Below are 14,261 nucleotides of genomic sequence, written 5' to 3' on the forward strand. Positions count from 1 at the left end.
TAGCTCACTCCTTCAAGTTTTGAGACGTGTCTTCCAGCGCTTCTCTTTAGTTCCTCCTTGTTGTACATGTTATTGTACCAGGTTGACCTGGTGTGTATGTGTACATGTTATTGTACCAAGTTAACCTGGTGTGCACGTGTGCACATGTTATTGTACCAGGTTAACCTGGTATGTATATGTTATTATACCGGGTCGTCCTGGTATGCCAGAGATTTATTAGTTTCCTTATATTTATGTTGATATTTGTTTGGGAGGTTAATGAAGTCGTCGTCATGTTTGGGAGATTAAGCGAACAATGACTTTAACCTCCGTAGCTCTCCCTTGGATACGGAGAGCTCAGTAAGTCGGGTGTAGGCTTCCTGTACCCTACTGTGGTGCCCCATACTGGTACAGGAGATGTGAAGCTCAGCAAGTCGGGTGTAGGCTTCCTGTACCCTACTGTGGTACCCCATACTGTACATGGGTACTGTCCCACACAAGCTATCTGCTCTTCATCCAGGTATACAGTATCTTCACCTCTGGCTTACAAGCAGGCCTACTAAGATTATTTGGTCAATAAATCGTGTTCTCTTTTAGCTGGCCACTGGGCTCCTGCAAAGTACAATAGCCAAGTCAAGATCATTCTTGAAGATCTTGACTTAGAGGTCTTGCATGCCATTCCTTGAGGCATCTTACATCTGACCCTGTGCCCGCACGAGTATTTACACACAAGCCATTCAGCAGGGTATGGCTTGTGTGCTAGCCGGGACTCCCTCTCAGCTGCCCTGCTGGTGATGCACGAGTATATATTTACCCGGAGTATCTGCCATGATGCTTTCATGTAAATGTTAATTGAGTTTCATATCATGACTGTCAGTGCGTCCCTCTATCCCTGTCACCTGGTCCCATCGTATGTTTGTTCCCCTGTCTCGCGATCTGTCAGTTTAACTCCCAAGTCATCTGTCATAATGTCTGTCTGTCAGTCTGCCTCTTTTTTGCCTGTCTTTGTATCTGTTGTCTACCTGTATTTTTATATGTATGTTGCCTGCCTAACAGTGTTTGTGTATGTTGCCTGCCTGTGTTCGTATGTTATCTGCTTGTGTTTTTATATGTTGCCTGCCTGTGTTTGTATGTGTTGCCTGTCTGTGTTTTTATATGTTGCCTGCCTGTGTTTGTGTATGTTGCCTGTCTACCTGTGTTTTTATATGTTGCCTGCCTGTGTTTGTGTATGTTGCCTGTCTACCTGTGTTTGTATATGTTGCCTGTCTACCTGTGTTTGTGTATGTTGCCTGCCTGTGTTTGTATATGTTGCCTACCTGTGTTTGTATATGTTGCCTGTCTACCTGTGTTTGTGTATGTTGCCTGCCTGTGTTTGTATGTGTTGCCTGCCTGTGTTTGTGTGTGTTGCCTGCCTGTGTTTGTGTGTGTTGCCTGCCTGTGTTTGTGTGTGTTGCCTTCCTGTGTTTGTATGTGTTGCCTGCCTGTGTTTGTGTGTGTTGCCTGCCTGTGTTTGTATGTGTTGCCTGCCTGTGTTTGTATGTGTTGCCTGCCTGTGTTTGTGTTGCCTGCCTGTGTTTGTGTGTGTTGACTGCATATATTTGTGTGTGTTGACTGCATATATTTGTGTGTGTTGACTGCCTATATTTGTGTGTGTTGACTGCCTGTGTTTGTGTTGCCTGCCTGTGTTTGTGTGTGTTGACTGCATATATTTGTGTGTGTTGACTGCATATATTTGTATGTGTTGCCTGCCTGTGTGTTTCTATGCTGCTTACCTATATTTAACTATGTATGTGGTTTTATTTTTGCATTGTCAAAATGTTGTCAATATGTGCCAGTTCTGTTATACCTGGAACATACCTGGAGAGGGCCTCCGGAGTTCTTCTACTCCCCGAGCTCAGCTTGAGTAATAACTTGGTCCAACAGACTGAGCGGCCCGCAGGCCCACATTTCCACTACAGCCCAGTTGGTCCGGGACTTCTTGCAAGAATTTTTCTAAATGATTCTTGAAGACTTTTGCCGTTGTACAGGCAATATTTCTAATGCTTGCTAAGAGAATGTTGATTAATTGTGGACCTCTGATGTTCAGTGTTTTCTGATTGTGCCTATGGCGCATCTACTGCTCACTGGTTCTATTCTGCATTTCCTTCCGTATCTTTTGCTCCAGAATGTTGTTATTCTACTGTGCAAATTTGGGACCTGGCCTTCAAGTATCTTCCATGTATATATTATTTGATACCTTTCTCGTCTCCTTTCCAGAGAGTATATCTTGAGAGCGTTGAGACGATCCCAATAATTTAGATCATTTATCGTGTTTATGCGTGCTGTACTTCTGTACTCCCTCTGTTTCAGCAATCTCTCCCGTTCTGGAAGGGGAAGTGAGTACTGAGTTGTACTCTGGCCCCGCACAACGCCAGTGATTTATATAGTATTAGCATTGCAGTGGGGTCTCTGGAATATGTTTGCTGTATCTGTTTCTGTTGCTTCTTTGTGTCTGTTCTTTTCTGTTTAGTACTAGACTTTTCTTTCTGTTACCTGCTTGTCTTTCTGTTGCCTGCTTGTCTTTCTGTTGCCTGCTTGTCTTTCTGTTGCCTGCTTGTCTTTCTGTTGCCTGCTTGTCTTTCTGTTGCCTGCTTGTCTTTCTGTTGCCTGCTTTTCTTTCTGTTGCCTGCTTGTCTTTGTGTTGCCTGCTTATCTTTCTGTTGCCTGCTTTTCTTTCTGTTGCCTGCTTGTCTTTGTGTTATCTGCTTGTAAGTGTCTTGGTTTCTGGTGCCTATGTCTCTTGGTATGTATTGAAAGTTTGTGTTTGTCGCTGTATATGTTGCCACATAGCTGCTGTTTGTGTCTGCCGTTGTATGTGTAGTGTCAGCCTGGATGCCTGCCGTTGTATCTGTAGTGTCAGCCTGGCTGTCTGCCGTTGTATCTGTAGTGTCTGCCTGACTGTCTGCCGTTGTATCTGTAGTGTCAGCCTGGCTGTCTGCCGTTGTATGTGTAGTGTCAGCCTGACTGTCTGCCGTTGTATCTGTAGTGTCTGCCTGGCTGTTCGCCCTTGCCTCTGTTGTCTGCTTAACTTTCACCCCTTTTATCTGTTGTCAGACACATCTGCTGTGTCTGCCGGACTGTCCTCTTCTCCGGCTCCTCTTCACTTCCCCTCTCCCCTTAATTACATACTCTCCCAAATCACTGATGGAAACTGCAAATGAATGAATGTTTTCAAAATCTTTCCTAATTATAACCTTCCCCTGTCTCTCTCTTTGTTGACCTTCCCCCCTTGCTCGCGTTAAAATTCCATTAATTCTCACAATCTTTCTCTCCATCTTTCTCTCCTCTTTTTTTGTTTAACTATGATTAGAGATCACTAGGGTCCTCGATTGAAATACCTAGTGAAACCGCAAGCAAGAGCTGTTACCCTACCTCAGCTAATGTGGCGCCTGCTCCTAAGAGCAGGTTTTCTGTAATACACACGTCATTAAACACAACAGCATTGTGAGTATTATTTATTTTGTTTCGGATATTTTCCATTTTACGCAAATATTTTCTACCATCTAGAGGGTGAAGAAATACTAGGTCACTTAATCTTTCCATTTTTTTGTTTAGTGATGTGGGCTTCTGGGGACAGGTTCGGCGTGATATCAATCACCAGATCTTTCTCTCTATTTGACTCTTGCAGGATATCACCTCCCAAATGGTACCTTGTGTTCGGCCTTCTGCTCCCTTGTTGTGTTTAATGACGCGTGTAATAGAGAAAACCTGCTCCCAAAATATACTAATATAAATATATATGTGTAAATATAAATATATATATATATATATATATATATATATATATATATATATATATATATATATATATATATATATATATATATATATATATATATATGTCGTACCTAGTAGCCAGAACGCACTTCTCAGCCTACTATGCAAGGCCCGATTTGCCTAATAAGCCAAGTTTTCATGAATTAATGTTTTTTCGACTACCTAACCTACCTAACCTAACCTAACCTAACTTTTTCGGCTACCTAACCTAACCTAACCTATAAAGATAGGTTAGGTTAGGTTAGGTAGTCGAAAAAAACATTAATTCATGAAAACTTGGCTTATTAGGCAAATCGGGCCTTGCATAGTTGGCTGAGAAGTGCGTTCTGGCTACTAGGTACTAACTACTAGGTAGTTAGTTAACCTAACCTAACTTTTTCGGCTACCTAACCTAACCTAACCTATAAAGATTGGTTAGGTTAGGTTAGGTAGGGTTGGTTAGGTTCGGTCATATATCCAGGTTAATTTTAACTCCAATAAAAAAAAATTGACCTCATACACAATGTAATGGGTAGCTTTATCATTTCATAAGAAAAAAAATTGAGAAAATATATTATTTCAGGAAAACTTGGCTTATTAGGCAAATCAGGCCTTGCATAGTAGACTGAGAAGTGCATTCTGGCTAGTAGGTACGACATATATATATATATATATATATATATATATATATATATATATATATATATATATATATATATATATATATATATATATATATATATCGTACCTAGTAGCCAGAACGCACTTTTCAGCCTACTATGCAAGGCCCAATTTGCCTAATAAGCCAAGTTTTCATGAATTAATATATTTTCTCTAATTCTTTTATTATGAAATGATAAAGCTACCCATTTCATTATGTATGAGGTCAATTTTTTTTATTGGAGTTAAAATTAACGTAGATATATGACCGAACCTAACCAACCTTACCTACCCTAACCTAACCTATCTTTATAGGTTAGGTTAGGTTTGGTAGCCGAAAAAGTTAGGTTAGGTAAGGTTAGGTAGTCGAAAAACAATTAATTCATGAAAACTTGGCTTATTAGGCAAATTGGGCCTTGCATAGTAGGCTGAGAAGTGCGTTCTGGCTACTAGGTACGACATCAGACCAGCATCACCTCAGCACTGAAACAAGGATTATCAAGAAACTAACAACATTATATGGAGGACCTATGGCAATTCCACGACCAAGAGATGGCTTCCTGAACCTTGCAGGAATTAACCTCACTGAGGACCAAGTCACTCTCCTAAATCTGGGCATAAACTGGCATGTTATGTCCAGACCGAGTGAAATGGCCCGGAAAGTAGAGTTGGAAATTCTGTTGGACGACATATTCGACCTCGAGACACAAAAGAAGGTCACTACCAAAGATACCTTACAAGCAGAACTTATTGCAGAAGGAGGAAAGAATCGAGGCAACTACAGAAGCACCATACTGTCCCCTTAGCTTAAAGCGGCAGCTAAAAGCCTTCGTGAGAACAAGGAGATAGTTGTCAGGAGAGGTGACAAGTCGCCAATATATGTCATTCTTAAAAAAGACGAATATCTGGCGAAAATGAACATCATACTCTCTGACCAAACTAAGTTCCAAAGGGTAACGAAGGACACTACAGCCGAATTAAAAGCAAAGGTCAACAAACTGATCGAAACTGTGAACGCCAAGAAATCCGGACTCCACCTGCCAAAGATCATTGGGGAATATAAACCTGGATATGCGTATGGAAATGTCAAGACGCACAAGCCTGGAAACCCACTTCGGCCAATCATAAGCCAGATACCCACACCCACGTACAGACTGGCGAAGCGACTCAACGGCCTGCTGACTCCTTATGTTCCTTGCGCCTTCAGCCTGAAGTCTCCAAAGGAATTTGTGGACTTACTGCGGGGCACACGGGCCACAGGGATAAGAGCCTCGTTGGACGTAGAATCGCTGTTTACCAACGTACCTGTGGACGAGACAATCGCAATGATAGCCGACAGAGTGTATCGTGATCCAGCCTGTACTCCTCTTGACATGCCAGAAAGTATTCTGAGGAAACTACTCCAAGCTTGTACTAAAGAGGCACCCTTCTTGAGCCCGGATGGGCACATGTATAAGCAAGTAGATGGGGTCGCCATGGGTTCTCCCCTAGGTGTCCTGTTTGCAAACTTCTACATGGGTACCATCGAGCAAAAAGTCTTAGTCGACATGAACTTGAAACCGGCCATATACTGCAGGTATGTTGACGACATTTTTACACAGGTACCTGATGTCAGACATCTGCAGGAGCTGAAGGAGGCATTTGAGCAGAGTTCCGTGCTGCGTTTCACTTACGAGACGGAAAAGGATGGGAAGCTGCCTTTTCTAGATGTAACAGTCATGGAAAAGGGCGGAGGTTTCCACACTGCAGTCTACACTAAGGAAACAAACATAGGAATGTGCCTAAATGCCAACAGCGACTGCCCTGACAGGTACAAGAGGAGTGTTGTTAACGCATACGTCGACCGTGCTCTCAGCCACAGCTCAGAATGGAAGTAAGTCGACGAAGAACTCTGTAGGGTAAGGCAGGTCCTAGTCAATAACGGCTTCTCCAATGGTTTCATCGAAGACATCATAAGAAGGAAAGTGAAAAGCCATGCAACCTCTGAAGAGACAACTAACACAACACCTATACCCCCTATTAGACTATTTTACAGGAACTTCTTTTCCACAGCTCATAAAACGGAGGAAAGGGTCCTGAAAGATATTGTTAATAGAAACGTTATCCCTACAGACAAAAATCAGAGGATACAACTGACGATTTACTATAAAACCAGAAAAACGGCCAGCCTACTCATGAGAAACTCTCCAGACACAAAACAGAACGTTTTAAAAGAGACTAACGCCGTCTATGCCTTCAAATGCCCACTTGGGGACTGTAAGCTCCAAAAAACCCAGTATATACGCAAGACAACAACATCTCTTTCTAGGCGTTTAACGATGCATAAGCAACAGGGCTCCATTAAGGAACATATAATCTCTTCCCATAACCAAACCATCGCCAGAGAAATCCTAGTAAACAACACAGAAATCATCGATAGATACAGCGATAGCAGGCGGCTTGACGTTTGCGAGGCACTACACATCAAGAAGTCAACACCAGCAATCAACAGCCAATTATTGCACAACTATATTCTACCCACCGCAAGACTCCGCTCCAATATAGAAGCATCAAGAAATATGGACCAATAGGCTTTCTACAAACACTTCTATTCAATACCCATTGTTTCTGTTCTGTCTTGTGTTGATACTTTTAATACCCTATTAATATCCCCTCTTGTTCTGTCTTGTGTTAATGCCACATCACCCCTCCCACCTCACTCAAATGTAGATATAAAATCAGAGATACGTAAGTTCTAATCAGTTGTGTATTTGTGAAGTCTTTGAAAATGTAATAAGTTTTACGAAACGCGCCCGTGTCGCGTCAGACTAGAAATAAAAATGAATTTTGGAGAAGTGATTTTTGATTTACCTCCAACAGTGAAGCGTAATGTACGAAAGATTGAGAAAATTCGTGTTAGAATTATTAATCTTACTTTTTCGGTCATATTTAATAATATATATATATATATATATATATATATATATATATATATATATATATATATATATATATATATATATATGTATATATATATATATATGTCGTACCTAGTAGCCAGAACTCACTTCTCAGCCTACTATTCAAGGCCCGATTTGCCTAATAAGCCAAGTTTTCATGAATTAATTGTATTTCGACTACCTAACCTACCTAACCTAACCTAACCTAACTTTTTCGGCTACCTAACCTAACCTAACCTATAAAGATAGGTTAGGTTAGGTTAGGTAGGGTTGGTTAGGTTCGGTCATATATCTACTTTAATTTTATCTCCAATAAAAAACAATTGACCTCATACATAATGAAATGGGTAGCTTTATCATTTCATAAGAAAAGAATTAGAGAAAATATATTAATTCAGGAAAACTTGGCTTATTAGGCAAATTGGGCCTCGCAATTTATATATATAATAATATATATATATATATATATATATATATATAATATATATATTATATATATATATAATATATATATATATATATATATATATATATATATATATTATATAATATATATATATATATATATATATATATATAATATATATATATATATATATATAAATATATATATATATATATATATATATATATATATATATATATATATTATATATATATATATATATATATATATATATATATATATATATATATATATATATATATATATATAATATATATATATGTAATTTTTTTATATATAAGGGGTACCACCTCTGGTGCAAGTGTAGGGACCCATAGCCTCGGAGAAGAAAATAAAGAGTACTCAGAGAAGACCTTGTGGATCCTCATTGAACACTTCGATATTTTCTTCTCCTACCACCCCTATTCTTTTGGGATGTGTGTATATTTATCTAACTATATTTGAAAATATCATTACACAAAAAAAGTTATAATATTGATTACACGCAGGGTACACGGCTGCTTGTCACAAGCTGAATAGTTCCCCCAGCTCTTCAGATAGCGGGCAGGAACCATGGATGCAGTGAGCATTTCCTCTCTGGATCGCCACACTAAGGCGCTGAAAAATATATTTATATATATATATATATATATATATATATATATATATATATATATATATATATATATATATATATATATATATATATATATATATATATATATATATATATATATATATATATATATATATATATATTTTATATTGTGACGATAATCTCTTTCAAGAGAGATTGAGCCTGCTCTTCCCTACATAATTCACGTCATTCAAGTACAAGATACTATATTGAAGATACGTCCACCAGTATCGCCAAACGTTTTGCCCAGGAAGCAAAGCGTACCTTGCACCACCAGACACACCGGCTCCCGCCCGCCGTCAACGAGCAAACTACCCATTCTCCGCCTGCCTGCTCCTGATTGGCTGGTGTGTCGCCGCACCTGCACTCACGCCACTACCTGAGTCGACGTCTGGGCCAGCACACGCTGTACTCCTCAGAATATCTCTTTGCTCTTTAGAGTTGACATCTCTCTCTAGTAGACAAAGCTCTGGCTGTCGTGTACTAAGGGAGGTGGCAGCTTAAGCCAGTATTCTCAGCACCTGATTAATATTACTTGCACTTCATTTTGTTTTAGAGTAAATTTTACAGCCATTAATTATTCATGTTATTTTGTTTGTTGACTTGTTTTGAATTTTACGTAAGCCAAGGGATTGTCTTTGTTCATATCTTGTTTTCTAGAGTAATTAAAATTTCATTGTTTATACTTTGTGTTTTGTGTGTCTTCCCATTACCTTACCAAAGACAAACAGGCAAGCAGGGTTTCTTTTTTTTCTGTAAATGTGACGAGGCATTGCCCCCTGCCATTGAAACAGCCGAATATCAACACTCCAACACTTTACTGTCACAATATATATATATATATATATATATATATATATATATATATATATATATATATATATATATATATATATATATATATATAAATATATATATATATATATATATATATATATATATATATATATATATATATATATATATATATATATATATGTCGTACCTAGTAGCCAGAACTCACTTCTCAGCCTACTATTCAAGGCCCGATTTGCCTAATAAGCCAAGTTTTCCTGAAATAATATATTTACTATAATTTTTTTCTTATGAAATGATAAAGCTACCCTTTTCACTATGTATGAGGTCAATTTTTTTTTATTGGAGTTAAAATTAACGTAGATATATGACCGAACCTAACCAACCCTACCTAACCTAACCTATATATATAGGTAAGGTTAGGTTAGGTAGCCAAAAAAAGCTAGGTTAGGTTAGGTTAGGTAGGTTAGGTAGACGAAAAAACATTAATTCATGAAAACTTGGCTTATTAGGCAAATCGGGCCTTGCATAGTAGGCTGAGAAGTGAGTTCTGGCTACTAGGTACGACATATATATATATATATATATATATATATATATATATATATATATATATATATATATATATATATATATATATATATATATATATATATATATATATATATATATATATATATATATATATATATAATAGAGTATGTGTGTGTGAGTTTAATATTAACATTATATTGTGTACACAGAGAGGAGAGAAAAGGATTCATTGTTTAGTAGAAATCCAGATTACAATCCTTTTGACCATGTCGTCGTTTGGGCCGTTTGAGCCTGCCAGCACCCACCACGTAGGTTCGAACCCTCATCACGGCTCCTACGGATTTTTTCATTATTTTCTGTGTTACATTAGTATTCTATTTGAGTTTGTAATGTAGGTGGCTCTCAGTTAACTTTCCTCCCCTTATAATATTCATAAATTCCCTCACCCTTCTCATATTAGAAAAATTTCCCCTTTCAATACTTTTATAATTTTCACTTATTTTTGTCTGGTTACGTTATTTATTCACCCCTTTCCTGTTACCTCAGTTACACAACAATACCCCCAGTAACACTCCAGTAACACACCAGTACCCCAATAACACTCCTGTAACACACCAGTACCCCAGTAACACAGTAACACTTCTGAGATACCAGTGGTGAAGCACCATTGCTGTTAAGGAAGACTTCATGGTGTAGCAGCCGGACGAGCTGTGGAGGACCCTGGTAGACAGTTCTAAGAGGACCTGAAGGTGTTCAGGGTGGAGAGCCTCTGTAGAGAAGAGGTTCTTAGTAATTACTTATGGAGAGTCGGTAGAGCGTTTGTCATTAGCGTGCAAGACGCAATGGAAGGTGGGTGACTGATCATTTTTGTATCAAGGAACATTCATATTAATGTTTATAGTGTTACAACCATAGACTAGATTTCCTTGTGTACACTTAGTGTATGTTTATATATGTTCTACGACTGATAGGGTGAAAGTTACATTTACTTATGCTGAATTTAGTTAAAACTGTAGGCCGAATTACCTGCAGATATATATATATGTTCTGGGGCTGATAGTGCCGTAGTATACGACAAGATTTAACCCACCTAATGAGGTTGATAGCATAAGTGGCGAGCCAGGAGTTGGACTACCACTTGAGATAAGCAGCTGATAGTCCCGATGGGATTGGATGCAACCTGATTACAATAGCATAGTGTTGGAGTTATTATTGTATCTTGTGTATGTTTGTATATGTTCTCTGTATATTCAAAAACAGTGAATTGAGGAGATCATACCACATAAGGAGAGAGTAGGGAGTCACGGTGGCTTGAGTGGGTGTGTGCACGTGACAACGAGGTCAGTACAGTACTTAAACGCGTGACGTTGAACTCCTCTCCAAGTGCCAGAAGTGCCCAGGGTGATCTGGTCAAAATAACCACTCTCCGGGTTTTGGGTATGGTTGTCCATAAGGAAGGACGACCAACATCAACGACATAATAAAACTGGTCTCCCATTGTCAGAGACAGGAAGCCTGTTAGGCTTATCTTAGTCCCTCTAGGCCTACTGCTGACCGTTCCTAGGACGCCTTACACAACAGTCGTCTACTTTCTAGGTAACTATTTACTGTTAGGTGTACACAATCACGAGGTGTAACACACACAATAAGTGCCCAAACGTGTCGCTCTGCCTAGGACTCGAACTCGGGTCCAACCGGTTGTGAGCTGACTGTGCTACAGTTACTCATTCATTTGAGGAACACCGGCTCAGTCCTCCCCCACTACCCGCAGCACCACAGTCTGCTGTGGCTTTCAGTGGCCTGGAAACACTTCATGCCAGTCACTGATCACTTAGGTTACACACAGCTTAAGACAGTCACTCCCACCGCTACTATACTGTTCTTCCTTACCAGGAGAATATCTTCCCAAGTTGCGGTTGGTGAGATCCACAAGGAGTAAGACTAAACGGACTCCGTTCAACACCTGGGATTCGAACGCCGGCTCGTATTCCCGCTATATTCATAAGGAAATTGTAAATTCGAACGGGTGATGCAGTCGCTGGTGGCCGCAAGTTCTCATTTGTTCTCGCGTTAATAGCATGTCACACAACACACTGGTGACGTCCCCAGACCAGCGCTCCTGTGCTCCAGGAATGTCCCTGGAGAATTTCCTTCCCTGCGTTACTAATTTAGCCTTAATGACTAGGGTGTTGAAATTTCAGTTGTTTTGGGTAGAACGGTCTATACTTTGGTGCATCCACAATCGCTCTTAGTGCTGTTGCTGTTGTTAGAGGACGGGTTGAAGTGTGAAGGTTTAGCAGAGGCTAGTAGAAGCATGTCACAGAAAACGGGAAGGATTCATTCTCTTGATTAGTTCTATAAAGTGAGCTTTCGATCTGTAAATTGTGTCCATTACAATTTATGCGGCTAATTTCAAGTTAACAAATTTACATTTTCCTTAAGTTTTGTGGTTTAAAATGTAATATTTTGCACATGAATGTCAAAACATTTACATTAAATTTTTTTTGTAATAAATATAAATCTTCCAAACTTTTAGTAAGAGTTTACCCACACCTGCTACCTATTACCAAGATTTTCTGGGGCCAGATTCATGAAGAATTTATGCCAGTTGTTAGGAAACTTGCTCTGCTTACTGCCTTCTCAGCAGTTAAGTCGCGATTCAGCAGTGTTTATGAACACAAATCTTGGTAACAGCATACTTGGGACCACGACGCCCGCAGACCAGTCCCGGCGTTACGTGAACCGTTCATAAGTGAAGTTTTCTTGACTTCACGACCAGGAACTCTTAATACCTTCATCTGTGGATACCGTTACCACAGATATATATACTTTGTGTGTGTCTGTTAATCCTACTAAATATGAAATTTAGGAAAAGATAAAACTAGCATATGTTACGATTGCCATCTCGTTCAAACCTTTCCTAGCTTCAAGTCATTTTCCCATCTTCTTGAACATACTGGACAGCCCATTGATCATTCCTGATTAAGCAGGAAGTGTGCAAGCTGCATGGAATAGGGAAATTCTCAGTTTGAAGTTGTGTTAAGCGGTGTAGCCTATCTGCCATTTCTCAATAAGATGGTTGCAAGCATCGCTGCTGATGATATTTTTCAACGAGCGAGGCGAGGGCTCGAGAGTTTAGGATGTGAGAGAAGAACCTGATTGGTGAGAGGTTTCATGAAAAGACCAATCACGAGGTGACCCATGGTCACCTCTTGATTGGTTGTTTGACCAGTGAGAGCAACGAGACTTGACACTGGCTTGAGAGGCTTTGCTCTTGCTCAAGATTGTGTCGAGGATGAGTGTGCTAAACTTTGCTCCCGAATTTGTTTAAGAATTCGTTATGTAGCGGCGTGTCTGGACAGTTATATATTGTTCAAAACAAATTATTTATGAAATGATTGAGCTTTCCAGTATGTTATATATGATATAATATAGCGCAAAGAACACTATGAAGTCATTAGGATAAGCCTAATTAACACCAGGGAAGGACTGAAAACAAATGATTTTTCCACCAAGAGGGCTATAAACCCATGGAACCGTTTACCCGCTGAAGCCGTAAATGCCAAATTCCAGCTAAAAAATATCATTAAGACAATTGGCGGGCCCTTTAACAAGCCGCCAGCTTTCTGCTTTCGTCGAGGCCACTAGATAGTTAGTGGCCCTTGGGTAAATTCAGTAAATATATACAATATTTGTCAGCGCATCTTCCGAGCAACAAGGACAGCTACACAGTATCTCTTAGAATTACGTAGGTAAACAACAACTGTAACATATTTGTCTACTACAATGTCGGTGCTGCCTGTAGAATTTGAAAAAAACATTGTTTTACTTCGAAATATACTAATTTTATGAGAAAATTCGACGTAAATAGGAGGCTGTAGAGCTCCGATAAGCCAGCGCTAAATCTTCAATATGAAGAATGTTGCTGCTCTTTGATTGGCCAAACGAAATACTGTAATGACCTCTATCGGCACGCAGGTGAACCAACAAATATCTTCCTAAGTGGACGTACGTGAATTGCACCTAAGCATCTTCTTAGGGCATACTTAGGAACCTTCGTAGCAAACCTACTTACGAAGAAATACATGGCGCTTCGTGAATCTAGGTCCAGATTTCTAACATGGCGACTCTCCCTTCTTCTACCTCCCTGTGGTGCATGCGCACTCGCCCCAATGCTTGAACTCCAGGTATAATTTGTAATATTTCTGTTACGGACCCGAGCCCAGCGTCCGAGCACGGAGCAGTGACGACCACGCCATCTGTGGGTCAGCTCCCAAAACCCCCCTCCAAATGGACGGCGCCATCAAGTGAGGACAGGAAATACCAGCCACAAGGGCTAGTTTCCCGTCCTGATCAGCTCATAACACAGCCGCTGCTGACCTCTGGTGAGGTGGAGCTTAGACAGCAACGCCATCTATGGAGTGGATAGGTGGGCGTTTGGGTCTAAGCCGGTAAGTGAGGTGCCTCAGAGTGGAAC

The sequence above is a fragment of the Procambarus clarkii genome, chromosome 43 (assembly GCF_040958095.1).
Source record: "Procambarus clarkii isolate CNS0578487 chromosome 43, FALCON_Pclarkii_2.0, whole genome shotgun sequence".
In the NCBI taxonomy this organism is placed as follows: Eukaryota; Metazoa; Arthropoda; class Malacostraca; order Decapoda; family Cambaridae; genus Procambarus; species Procambarus clarkii.